At 46.9% G+C, this 13,880-nt stretch overlaps 1 protein-coding gene across 1 annotated transcript in view; it reads left to right on the top strand.

Annotated features, from left to right (window-relative positions):
- The window catches only part of LOC140719986 (E3 ubiquitin-protein ligase TRIM62-like), a 185,615-nt gene that overhangs the window by 21,626 nt on the left and 150,109 nt on the right, over nt 1–13,880 (top strand). The window lies entirely within an intron of this gene.

The following is a 13,880-nucleotide window of genomic DNA, read 5'->3' on the forward strand; positions in this document are numbered from 1 at the left end:
CACCTGAGTGGGCTTATGCACAGATTCGGGGTGCGCACGTATGTGCGGGTGCATACCGATTTGGGATATGTGTCTATATCGGGTTTGTTTCGGTGATACAGGGGTGCACACAGATTTGGGGTGCACACGGATTTGGGGTGCACACGGATTTGGTGGTGCACGTGGATGTGAACAGATTTAGGGGCTTCTCAGCTACAGTGTGAATGCACATGGAATTTGGGGTGTCGGTTGCTTTGCCGGTGCACACTGATTCGGCGGCGTCGGTGTGTCGACTCTCAAGGTTGTTTCACTTGAACTTTAATAATAAATGCATATTGATGCTTGACATCTCTTCTTGGTTTATGTGTTGGTGTCAACTGTTTTTGATCTACTTGAAATTAATCTTGCTCTGGGAATATCTAATGTGGACATAGGGGCCTCGACAGTTTCGGTAATGAGCAGGGTTTTGGGTTTACACAGAGATTTGAGGATGTGCGCTGATTTTGGAGTGGTTTGTGGAATATGAGGGTGCACGGGGATTTGGGGATGTGCGTTGAAATTGCAGTTCTTTCAGCAAACATTGGGGTGCAAAGGGATTCGTGGTGTCGGCGGATTCCCGGGCATATACTGACTCGGGGGTGCACACGGACTTGGGGGTGTGTGCAGATCTAGGGGGGAGTTGTCCAGTATGGGTTTGCATGTGGATTTCGGAGTGCGCCCGTATCTGGGTGTGGGTGTGGATTTAGGAATGCTGCCGGAGTTAGGTGTGCACACGGATTTTGGGGAATCGGTGGTTTTGGAGCATTCTCATGGGCTTCGGGGTGATTTCCGAGTTCTCAGGATTTGGAGGTGTGACGACTCTCAGTTGTTGCATTTTTAGATACTGTAATAATAACGCACTTTGAACGTTCAATTACTTTCTGAGGTGGAGGCAGCCGCTTTGTGGTCTATTTAAAAGGCTTATTGCTCTGGGGTAATCCAATGTGCATGTCTGCTGATTTGTAGTTCTGACGGATCTCAAGGTCGTTTCCTTTGTACATACAATTTGAACTTTGACCTCTGTTCTTGCATTTCTCTGGTTCAGGCGCCATTTTATGAAGAGATTGAAATTATTCTCACTTGGATAATCTAATCAGTAAGTGAAGGTATCAACGGTTTGCTGTGCATACAGATTTAGGGGTGTGTGAAGACACGCTGAGCAATCGGTAGAACAGAGGGATCTGGGAACACAGATTCATAATTACCTGAAAGTGGTTTCACAAGTAGATTGGGTGGTGCAGAAAGCTTTTGGTACTTTGGACCATAGATCAAGGTGCTGAGTACAGGAGATGGGGGGCTATGATTAAGTTGTATAAGAGGTTGTTGCCGCTTCATTTGGAGTATCATGGGCAGTTTCTGTTACCTGCCTACAGGAAATGCATGAATAAAATTGTAAGAGTACAGAGAAAATTTATAATATGATTCCTGGGATGTGCAGACCTGAGTTGCCGGGAAAGGTTGAATAAGTTATGACTTTATTCCCTGGAACATAGGACGATGATGGGCGTCTTCATAGAGATATACAACATTATGAGTGTTATAGACAGGGTAAATGCTGCCAGGATTTTTCCTATGAGTTTCAGTTAGCCTGGAATAAAGGTCGCAGTTAAATATTTATCGGGAAGTTGATTGGTGAAAGAGGTGCAGGACTGGAAAAGGGGAATCTAATAGAGGACAGATGGGTATCGTCTCCCTATCGTATTCCATCCTCCTTTTCCTTCTTCCATTGCTTTCTTTACTTCACCCCTACACCCTCCTTCCAGTTGCACATCACCTTGTGTTTCTTCCTCTCATCCCCACAACCTCTAAGCCTGACTCCTCATTTTATTCCTCAGTCCTGCTGAAGGATCCCGGCCAGAAACGTCGACTGTGCTCCCTTCCAAAGACGCTGCATAGCCTGCTGAGTTCCTTCAGCAATTTTGTGTGTGCTACTAGTTACCCTGTCACCCCTTCTCTTTTCGTCTACACATCACCTTTCTCTGGTTCCACTCATCCTTCCTTTCGTCAGTGTTCCACTCTACTCCTCTATTAGATTAGTTCTTTTGTAGCTCTTTATCTTTTCCAGCTCTCAATCTCCCAGCCTCTTGAGTTCAGTTCCATCACCTCCCACCAACCTTGTCCCTCATCTACCAAATGCCAGTTTGTACTTCTACCGCTTTCTTCAATTTATCATTCTAGCACCTATCCCGTCCTTTCCGGCCCGATGAAGTGACATTTTACAAAACGTTGACTGTCGTCTGTTAACTGTTGGGTGTTGTCCACAGTGGAGAGATCATTGCGGCTGGACTCACCATGTAGGAGTGTTGTTCACAGCGGACCTGTTATTGCGGCAGAACACCACCAGGTGGGAGTGTTGTCCACAGCAGACATGTCTTTCTGGCTGGACTCACCAGGTCGGAGTGTTGTTCACAGCGGAGCTGTTATTGCGGCAGGACACCACCACGTTTGAGAGTTGTCTACAGCAGACCTGTCTTTGTTGCTGGACTCACCAGGTAGAAGTGTTGTCCATCAGGGACCTGACATTTCGGCAGGACACCACCGGGTGGGAAAGTTACACACAGAAATTGCTGGAGGAACTCAGCGGGTGAGGCAGCGTCTATGAAATAAATCAGCAGCTTACCTTTCGAGCTGAGACACTTTTTCAGGACTAGAATGGAAGGGGAAAGGCCAGAATAAAAAGGCGGGGCAGAAGGAGGAGTATAGATGTAAGGTGAATCGTGATGTCTGTTGTGTAGGAACGGTAAAGGGCTGGAGAGAAAGGGATCTGATTGGAGATGAGAGGATAGACCATGGGAGAAAGGGAAGGAGGAGTGGCAACAGTGGGAGGTGATATGCAGGTGAGAAGAAGAGGTTAGAGCCAGAGTGGGGGAAAGAAGGTGAAGGGAGGGGGAAGGATAAAGTTGACTGGAAGGAGAAATCGCTACTCATGCCATCTGGTTGGAGGTTATATAAAGAAAATATAAGGTGTTGTTTTTCCAGCCGGAGGGGGGGGGGGGGGGGCTTCATCATGACATAAGAGGAAGCCATGGACCGACATGTTGGAACGGGAATGAGGATAGGAATAAAATTGTTTGGGCACAGGGAAGTTCCACTTTTGGCAGCTGAAGAGGAAGTGCGAGACAAAACGATCCCCCCAATTTACACCGGGTCTCACCAATATACAGAAGGCTGCATCAGGAGCAGCGGATGCAATAGAGGAAGCGTTGCCTCACCTGGAAGAACCACTTTGGGCGATGAATGGAGTAAGGGAGGAGATGAATGGGCAGGTGTAGTATTTCTCTCACTTTCAGGGGTCAGTTCCAGGAGGAACATCAGCGGAAAAGGAGAAATGAAGGGAGCGATTTCTGCAGAAACCGGAAAGTGGGGGGAAGGTAAATAAGTGTTTAGACCACAAGACATAGGAACAGAATCAGGCCATTCGTTCCATCGAGTATGCTCCGCCATTTCATCATGGCTGACCAATTTCCCTCCCTAATCCATTTTTCTGCCCTCCTAACGGAACAATTCACGCCCTGAGTGATCGAGAACCTATCAGCCTCCGCCATATTTACACTCCATCACCTGCCAACACATCCACCTGTGGCAACAAATTCAACACATTCACCACCTTCTGTTCTCAGCCAGGCAATTATAGGCCGGTGAGACTGATATCAGAAGTGCTGAATCTATTGGATGGTCTAAAGTCAAGTCTTGTTAATGGCCTCGGCGAAACGTCGAATGTATTCTTTTCCATAGATACTGCCTGATCTGCTGAGTTCCTCCAGCATTCTGTGTGTGTTGCTTGGATTTCCAACATCTGCAGATTTTCTCCTGTCTGTGACAATCAGTTGCATTCATTTTTACGGACAGGAATCTGGTTTACCATTTTATCTGGAACTGGACACTTTAGTTTTGAAGACTGTGAGTGCGATGTTGTACTGTGAATACTCTGACCACTGTGTTTTAAATGTTTTTGTTCTATTTGAGCTCCTTCCTGTAAAATGTTTGAATAACTTGTGTTGATGTTGTTGTGACCGCGGCTTTGCCATGTGTCTGTGACGCTGCTGCAAGTCTGTTTCTCAGCGCACCTGCCTTTGATGCCATTTTCCGTACACAACCGTAAAGGAAAAGACAATAATTGTTACTCCGGATCCGATGCAGCAATAACAAAGGAAACACAAAGTCATTGTGGAAAACCATTTATTTTACCACAAGATCATTGAGATTCCACATTTGTGGAACTCTGGGTGAGAGGGAAATCAGCTTGTGTTTGGATCCAGCAGCGGACAAGTGTGTGTGTGTGTCCTTAGCAGAACAGAGGTGTTAGTTCAGAATGTTCTTTCCCAACCGTCTGCACTTATCTCATCTGTACAGCTGTATTATCGCCCTACTGAGGGGTGGTGATCAGCACAGTGATCTTAGTTTTGCAGGCTTGCAACTGAACTGGATAAATACAGACTGTCAAGTCACAAAGCTTTAACAGCACACAACTGTTAACCCTTCCTTCCCCCTCCATCCCCTTCTCTCTCTGCCACCCTCACCTTCTCTCTACATCTCTCCCCCACACTCCCCCCACTCTCCCCCCACTCTCCACCCTCTGAGTTAGAGGGAAATCAGCTCGTGTTTGGATCCAGCAGCGGACAAGTGTGTGTGACCTTCTCAGAACAGAGGAGTCAGTTCAAAACGTTCTTTCCCACCCGTCTACACTTATCTCATCTGTACAGCTGTATTATCGCCCTACTGAGGGGTGGTGGTCAGCACAATAATCTTAGTTCTGCAGGCTTGCAACTGAATTGGATAAACACAGGCTATGGACAAAGTCACAAAAGTTTTAACAGACAACAACTCTTAACCCTCTCTGCCCCTCCCCCTCTCTCCACTCCACACCCTCTGAGTTACAGGGAAATCAGCTTGTATTTATATCTGGGAACAATCCACAAGGCCACAAAACTTTAACAACACACAGCTCTTCTGACTTTATATTTCAAATGTTCTTCCACTGGGCCGGTGACTTTAAATGCCTTGGTGTTACCAGTTCAGAGAGCTGACACGTAAGTGCTGTCACAAAGAAGGCACAGAGCTTCCACTGCTTGAGAAGTTGCACAAATTCAGCTTGTTGTCCAAAACTTTGTCAAACTTCAGTAAATGCATGGTAGACAATACCCTGACTGGTTGCATCACATCCCACGACAGAAACCAGTTCCCAAGAACGGAAAGATCTACAGAAAGTGTTGGACACTCCCAGCCCAGCAAAGAGAAATTCAGCACATCTACAAGGAGCGCGGCCACAGGAAAGCAGCATCAATGATAACCATCCCCCACCCACTCAGACCACGCTCTCTTCTCGCTGCTGCCCTGGGGAAGCAGGTCCCACACGTGTGGACACATTTTCCAGGCCTCTGCAACTCATCGTCTCAAAATGATCAGTATGTCAGTCTTTGTGTGGAGTTGTTTTTATCGATTCTGTTGTATTTTTCTGTACTACTGTGGATGCCAGCAAGAAAATGAATATCATGTCTGTATGTGGTTACGTATCTGTACTGTCAGAATAAGTTTAATTTCAAATGTGAGCAAAGGCACAAAAACTAACAGACATCCATCCAGAGGAAGAGTGAGACACGCACTCACACACACACACACACACACACACACACACACACACACACACACACACACACACACACACACACACACACATTCACAGACACACTCACACACACACTCACAGACACACACACATTCACACACTCATACACTCTCTCACAAAAACACACTGTTATGCCGTTGGCCCCCTCCTTTGTGAAAATCGCAAGAACTCTAGTTAAGGGGGGTCAACTGACCCAAGAGAGAGACGTGCGAAAGACCACGTTCTTCCAAGACGCAGAATAAAAGTGACTTTGACTATTGTCTCATGGAGACCACCTGAAAAGCCCTCGAGCAAAGTGGGCTGGTTGAGAGAGAGATCGCATTACCTGCAACTTGATCGACACCTGCGATCTCGTGAAGAAGTATAAAGGCGGGTCTGAGGGGAGGACCCTCAGATGCACCAAGGAAACACACGAAGGAGAAACGCTAGAAATCCTGCGACAGCGTTTTAATAGCTACAGCCGGTGGTGGGGTTCGTGTGCGTCCTTCCCTTGCCTGGGATTGGCGACTTCACCACGGAAGACGGCCTAGCTACAGGGGAAGCCACAGATGAGAGTCCATTCCCCCAACGAGACTTCCGACTACCTCCTACAGGTTGGAAAACCTGTCGGGTAAATGCTTCATGTTCTCTGTCTTTCTAACTAAACGTGCACCAACGCGACACTTCCGCCGACAACTAAGTGAAACTGCCGTGATCTGAAAGACTTTTAGCTATCCAGTGAACGATATAAAATCTACATTACCCCTAGACGACGATCGAGCTTGTGTTTTGAATGATTATTATTACACCGGTGTTTTAGATTGAGTTTTGACGATCTGAATGTTTTGTATTAACCATACGTTTGTGCCCTTGTTGAATAAAACGGTTGAAAATAGTAGCATCCGACTCAGCTGATCCATCTATCTTTGCTGGTAAGTTACCTGGTTACGGGGTTTTCGTAACAACACTCACACACCAAGCCACACATGCTCGTGCAGTGAGGCTCACATTGACATAAATGTGCACACAGGCCCTGAGACTCACAGGAAACACAGACAGACACACATGGAGATACACACACGTGCACGCACAAACACATATACAGCACATACACACTGACACACATTAATAGAACAAACACGCACACAGACACAAATACACACACAGACACTCACACGCATACTAGCACGCAGAGACGACTCATAGAGACAGAAACTCACGCATGCACACACAAACACACAAAGGCACATAGACACAGAAGGAGACACAAACGCATGCACCACGCACACATGCACACACAAACAACTCTCACATCTCCCTCTCCAGCTCTCCAGTGTCTTTTCTGTGCTTTCAATGTTTGATATGTTTCATTCTTCGGAACTCTGAAAGTCCAGGCCTGGAGCCATTATTTATTTGGCAAAGCGTTTGGACGCTGCGTCCTCTCGGGGCAAACTAAAGGTGTTTTGTTTTTTTCTCTCTGCTTAATGTGTTTTATATCATCACAAGACTACAAGAACTTCGAGGACTGCTGGTCCGCTGCACAAGTCAGCTGCTTGTTTCGTCTCAAGGGACAATCTTAGATCTGGCAAATCTGTTGGAATTCTTTGAAGTAATAACAATCAGGATCGACAAAGGAGAATTGGTTGATGCTGTGTATCTGGATTTTCAGAAGACCTTTGACAAGGTGCCACAGAAGCGGCTACTTAGCCCATGGTATTACAGGGACTATACTGGCTGATTGGTAAGAGGCAAACAGTGGGAATAAAGGGAAACTTTGCTGCTTGGTTGCCGGTGACTAGTGATGTCCCACAGGGATTTGTGTTATGTCAATAATTTGGCTGAATTGACTGTTTTGAGCAAAGTTTGCAGCCAATACGAAAATAGGTGGAGGGACAGATAGTTTTGAGGAAATAGAGAGGCCACAGAAGTACTTAGACAGATTATGAGAATGGGCGAAGAAGTGACAGATGAAATACAATGTCAGGAAATGTATGGTCATGACTTCGGTATTTTCCCCAAATGAAGACACAACCATTTGAGGATTAAAGGGATTTGAATTAATTATGCAGGATTCTCCAAAGCCAACTTGCAGTCTGAGTCTATCGTGGGGAAGGAAAATGTGATGTCAGCATTTAATGTGATGCAATTCTGAGGTTTTGTAACTCACTGGTGAGGCCTCACTTGGAGGAATGGGAGCATTTTGAGTCCTTTAACAGAGAGGATGTGTTGAAACTGAAGAAAGTTCAAATTAATTTCACGAAAATGATTCCAGGATTTGACAGCTTGTCACTTGAAGGGCTTCTGATGGCTCTGGGCCGGGATTCACTGGGATTCAGAAGAACGAGAGTGACCTAATTGAAAATTATCGCATGTTGGAAGACCTGTGCAAAGGATGTGGGATGGCGATGAGGAAGGATTTCTTAAGCCAGGGATGAGTGAATCTGTGGAATTCCATGCTACAGCCAGCTGTGGAGGCCGTCATTGTTAATATTTCAGGCAGAGGTTGCAGGCAGAGGTTGAAGATCCTTGGATGATCAGGGCATGAAGGGTTACGGGGAGAAGGCAGGAGACTTGAGCTGAGAGGGATAATGAATCAGCCATGTTGAAATTTCGGTGCGAACTCCATGAGCCGAATGGCCTAATTAAACTCCTGTAACTTGTGGTCTTAAACAAACTCTCATTCAATGTCAGCAAGAGCAAGGAGCTGATTATTAACCCCAGAGGGCAGAAACAGGAGGTCCAGGAGACAGTCCTCATCGGGGATCAAAGGTGGAGAGGGTCAGCAACCTCAAACCTTTGGAATCACATTCGGCTCTTCATCTCACGGTGCTAATATTTATTATTTATATATATATATATATAAATTTGTATTTGCATCGTTTGTTGCTGTTTTTGCATATTGTTTTGTTTTTCTTTTGTCCATCCTGTTGGGTTCAGTCTTTTACGGATTCTGTTGTGGATCATTGATTTACTGAGTTTACCCACAGAAAACGAATCTCAGGATTCTACATGGTGACATGCGTGTACTGTGATATTACGTTTACTTTGTAAATTTTAAATTGACGTGTGAATTTGTGAATGTTTCTCTCAAACACCAGATTGAGTTGTGAGTTCTAAAGTTTCACCATTGGCTGGGTAAATAATTTTGTTCTGATCGGAATGGTCGTCCTGTCACTGTGGGCCCTCCTTAGAGGCACCGCAGTTACTGGAAACATTCCTCAATCGGACTGGGAAGTCTTAGATTCTCTGATTGTTCCAACCACTCTCTCCCTCTCTCTGGAGCGCACGCACACACACGCACGCGCGCGCACACACTCACTCACACACACACACACACACACACACACACACACACACACACACACACACACACACACACACACACACACACACACACACACACACACACACACACACACACACACACACACACACACACACACACACAAACACGACACTCATACCAGTACCCGTAAAGAGCAGGTGAACTGCCTCAATTACTAACCCCGGTGGCGCTCAGACCTCTGTGATGAAGAGCTCTGAGGGGTTGGTCATGACTAGAATCAACTCCTGTCTGTGCATGGACCTGGACCCACTGTAATTTGCTGATCGCCACAATATATCTACAGCAGATGCAATCTCACTGACTCTCCACTCAGCCTTAGATCACCTGGACAATAGCAATACACAAGTCAGGCTGTTGATTACAGCTCAGCGTTCAACACAATCATACCCTCAATTGTAATCAACAAGCTCCAAAACCTGGGCCTCAGTACGTCCTTCTGCAACTGGATCCTCACCAGGAGACCACAGTCTGTGTGGATCAGAAATAACATCTCCTCCTTGCTGACAATCAACACTGGCACAGTTGAACGATGGGTGCTCAGCCCACTGCTCTACTCTCTCTACACCCACGTCTGTGTGTCTAGGTTCATCTATAAACTCGCCGACAACACAACTATTGTTGCTGGAATTTCAGATGGTGATGAGGAGGAGTACAGGAGTGAGATAGATCAGCAAGTTGAGTGGTGTCACTGCAACAACCTTGCCCTCAACTTCATTAAGACAAAGGAATTGATTGTGGATTCAGGAAGGGGAAGTCGAGGGAACACACACCAGTCCTCATCGTGGGATCGGAAGTGAAAAGGGTGAGCAGTTTCCATTTCCTGCCTGTCAACATCTCTGAGGAACTATCCTGGGCCCAACATATTGATGCAGTTACAATGAAGGCACAACATCGGCTATATTTCATTCGGAGATTGAGGGGAATCGGTCTGTCGCTAAAGACACTTGCAAATTTCTACAGATGTACTGTGGAGAGCATTCTAACTGGTTGCATCACTGCCTGGTGTGGAGAGGCCACTGCACAGGATCGGAAAATGCTGCAGAAAGTTGTAAACTCAGCCAGCTCCTTCATGGGCACTGGACTCCACAGCATCCAGGACACAGTCAAAAGATGATGCCACAAAAAGGTGGCATCCATCATTCAGGACCCCCATCATCCAGGACATGACCTCTTCTCATTGATGCTACCATCAAAGAGGATGTACAGGACCGTGGAGACACACTCACCAGTTCAGGAACAGCTTCTTCCCCACCATCAGATTTCTGAATGGACAAAGAACCCATGAACACCCCCTCAGTATTTTCCTTCTCTTTTTGCACTACATTTTAAATATAATTACACATACTAATTGTAATCAGTAGTTTTTATTACTAAATATTGCAATGTACTGCAGACACAAAGGAACAAATTTCACCACATGTGCCTATGATATTAAACCTGATTCCGATACACAAACACGCACAGCTGGGCTCAGACATACAACACTCCCACATTCCTCCCTTTGTGACACCCTGCTTGCTCCGTGGCCCCCGGTATGAAGCTCAAACTGTTGCAACACCTGCCCTTTAAATTCATGGCTGAGGCTGTGTTGTGTCTGTTCACTGTTTGAGTTCGATATTAAATGAAGAGCATTGAATGGGAAGGAAGGTTTGAATACAAGAATAAAGATCTCCTCTGAAGGTATATGGGGTCCTGGTGAGAGCGTACATGGAACACTGTGCACAGGTCTGGTCTCCCGCCCCTAGTCAGCCTGTGGGATGAAGGGAATAAAGAGAATGTTTCAGACATTGATTTGGTAAGGGTGCGGTGAGGTAGTGTCCTCAGTGAGATTACACTAACTGGGCCTGTCTCAAAATTTGGACAAATAACAGATGGTCTGACTGAGACAGACAGTCTCAGAGGGTACTGACAGGATGGGGGCAGCAATGGCGTTTTTCCTCACTGGGTGTTGAATAAGGGGTCACAGACTCAGAATCCGATGTCAGCTGACAGGACTTAGATGAGGAGTGCGGAGAACCTTTGGATTTGTTCCCCACAAGGTTTCTAAATTCAAAAGGCACATTGAAGGGCTGAGCGAAGATAGGAACGTTGCAGGAAAGTGGCGCTGAGGTCAAAGATCAGCCATGATCGGAGGAAATGCGGAACTGCCACAAGAGACCGAATGGCCACGCTAACTCCTGTTTACCTTTGCGCCTTGTTCTGCCTTGGCCTTCAGCCTGTCCGATTGCAGCGTAGAGCCATCGGCAACCACTGCGGGCCAGATCCGGGCTCCCAGTAGCGCGGACAGGTCCGGGAGGTAACTCCCGACAACAGGCCACGATCCTCGGCAGGGAAAGACCGGGCACCCTCCGTGCAGCTGAAACATCTCACGGAATCTCCGCCAGTTTCTTCACCTCTGCCATAGAAGGATTCACCCGGCCGGTGTTGCAACCTTTACCCGAAAGTTAGCTCCCAATCTCCGGTCTCTCCCGGGTCCACCCGCTCTCAGTTCCAAACCTCGGACCGCTCCGAACGTTCAGCATCCCTCCAACTGACACTCCTCAGCCAATAGCAGCACGACTCTCCCAGCTCTGCCGCTGATTGGCTGTGAGTGTATCTGAGAACGGGCTGCTACTGGTAGCTGGAGATGTCAGTCACAGTTTGTGACAGAATCAAAGCAAGTTCTCCGAGACTGAAAGTTCAAAGTAAATTTTATTATCAGAGTGCAGATAAGTCACCACATACAACCCCGAGAAGCATTTTGCTGCGGAAGTGGGGAGAAAATCTGCAGGATAGTAACTATAACTGGATCAGTGAAAGACCAGCCAGAGTGCAGACGACAACAAACTGTGCAAATGCAAATATAAATAAATAGCAATAAACAACAGGAACATGAAATAACCGCAGGGGCTGCCGACGGATCTCCGGAGCTCTCACCGCTCCCCTGTGCATTCTGACAGGCTGAAGACCAGGGCAGAACAAGGCACAAAGGTAAACTCGTGGTTTAGAAAAAATGAAACAGGCTATTCAGCCCCTTGCGCCTGTTCTGCCCTTAACTCGGAACATAACACTATAAGACCATAAGACATAGGGGCAGAAGTAGGCCATATGGCTATTCGAGTCTGCTCCGCCATTCAATCACAGCTGATCCTTTTTTTCCCTCCTGAACCCCAGTTTCTGGCCTTCTCCCCGTAACCTTTGATGTCATATTCAATACAGAACCTATCAACCTCTGCCTTAAATACACCCAACGAGGTAGCCTCCACAGCTGCATGTGGCAACAAATTCCACAAATTTATCTCGCTTTGTCTGAAGACATTTCTCCGATTCTCAGTTTTGAAAGGGCGCCCCTCTATCCTGAGGATGTGCCTCTTGTCCGAGACTCTCACACCATGGGAAACATCCTTTCCACATCTACTCTGTCTATCGGTAAATATTCAAAAGGTTTCAATCAGATTCCCCGCACGATTTTTAATACAACCGAGTACAGACCCAGAGCCATCAAACGTCCCTTTCATACCTGGAATCATCCTTGTGAAATTCATCTGAACCCTCTCCATGTCGGACCTTTGACCTCAACACCACTTTCCTGCAATGTCCCCAAAATTGCAGAGCCCCAGAATATGTCTATTAAATTTAGAAACCCTGTGGAGGAAATTCCAAAGATTCGCTGCACTGGTGAGGAAATTTCTCCTCATCTCTGTCCTGCTGAGGTGAACTGTAATATTCAGTCTGTGAAATATGGTTCCACAGCCCAGCCAGGGAAAACATCATTCCTGCCCCAACCCTGTCAATATCCTGTGAGATTGAGCCTGTCCCTTTTACTGCTTAAATTCTGAGACAGGCCCAATGCGATCCGTCTCAGTCAAACCACCTCCGATTTCACTCATTTTGTTACGATGTTTGGTTGTGGGAGCATCTGAATGGACGGTAAGTAAGCGTAGTCATCCTGTGTTGTTCCCGAGCCTGATGGTTGACGGGTAGCAACTGTTCCTGAACCTGGTGTGCGGGACCTGAGGTTCTTGTACCTTCTACCTGATTGCAGCAGCGAGCAAAGAGCCTGGCCTGGGTGGTGAGCATCTCTGATGATGGAAGCTGCTCTACTCCGACAGCGTTTCATGTCGATATGCTCAGTGGCTGGTTGGGCTCCAACCGGAGTGCACTGGGATGAATATAATAGATTGTGTCGGTTCATCAGGAGGGCGATGAACTACTTCAATCATCGTGCCAAACCGTAACTGGCTGGGGAAGAGGGACTCTCCCAGTCTGATCCTTGCTGCATGCCCGGAGATCACTCCCACAGCGCGCTGCCCCGAGATTACTGCAGTGGAGACGAGAGGGACCCCCCAGTCTGATCCTTGCTGCATGCCCGGAGATCACTCCCACAGCGCGCTGCCCCGAGATTACTGCAGTGGAGACGAGACGGTCACTCACCTCTTTGCGGACTGTGGGCTGGCGAAGATCTGTGGAGAAAGATGCAAGGGCCTGTGCCACAGCAGCTGCGTGACAGAAGGCTCACTGATCCTCGGGTAAAGACATTGCACGGTTTATCCCTGTGAATATTTCATGGCAAATCACGTCTGGGCTCTGTCCAGATTTGTGGAAACTGGCCTTTCACTGGAGCTGGGACAGACATGGGTAAAGACAGAAAGTTTTTTCAGGACTTCTCCAACCAAAATATTGTTTCCCACCCTGTGACGTGGAATGTCCAGTCCTGTACTTTCCCCTGCAGTCACAGCATCCATCTTGTCACGGCACAATTTTTAAGTTTTAAATAGTTACTTATCCCGTGTTTTACACCCCAGTCTGACTCTCTTTACACCGAGAGAGAAAAAAACTTAAAAAAACGAGCTGTTGGAGGAACTGAACGGGTCAGCAGCATCTGAGGGAAATGGCAATCGAGATTTCGGGTTGAGACAATCCAGCGGAAGG

Source organism: Hemitrygon akajei, unplaced genomic scaffold (genome assembly GCF_048418815.1).
Source record: "Hemitrygon akajei unplaced genomic scaffold, sHemAka1.3 Scf000034, whole genome shotgun sequence".
Taxonomy (NCBI): domain Eukaryota; kingdom Metazoa; phylum Chordata; class Chondrichthyes; order Myliobatiformes; family Dasyatidae; genus Hemitrygon; species Hemitrygon akajei.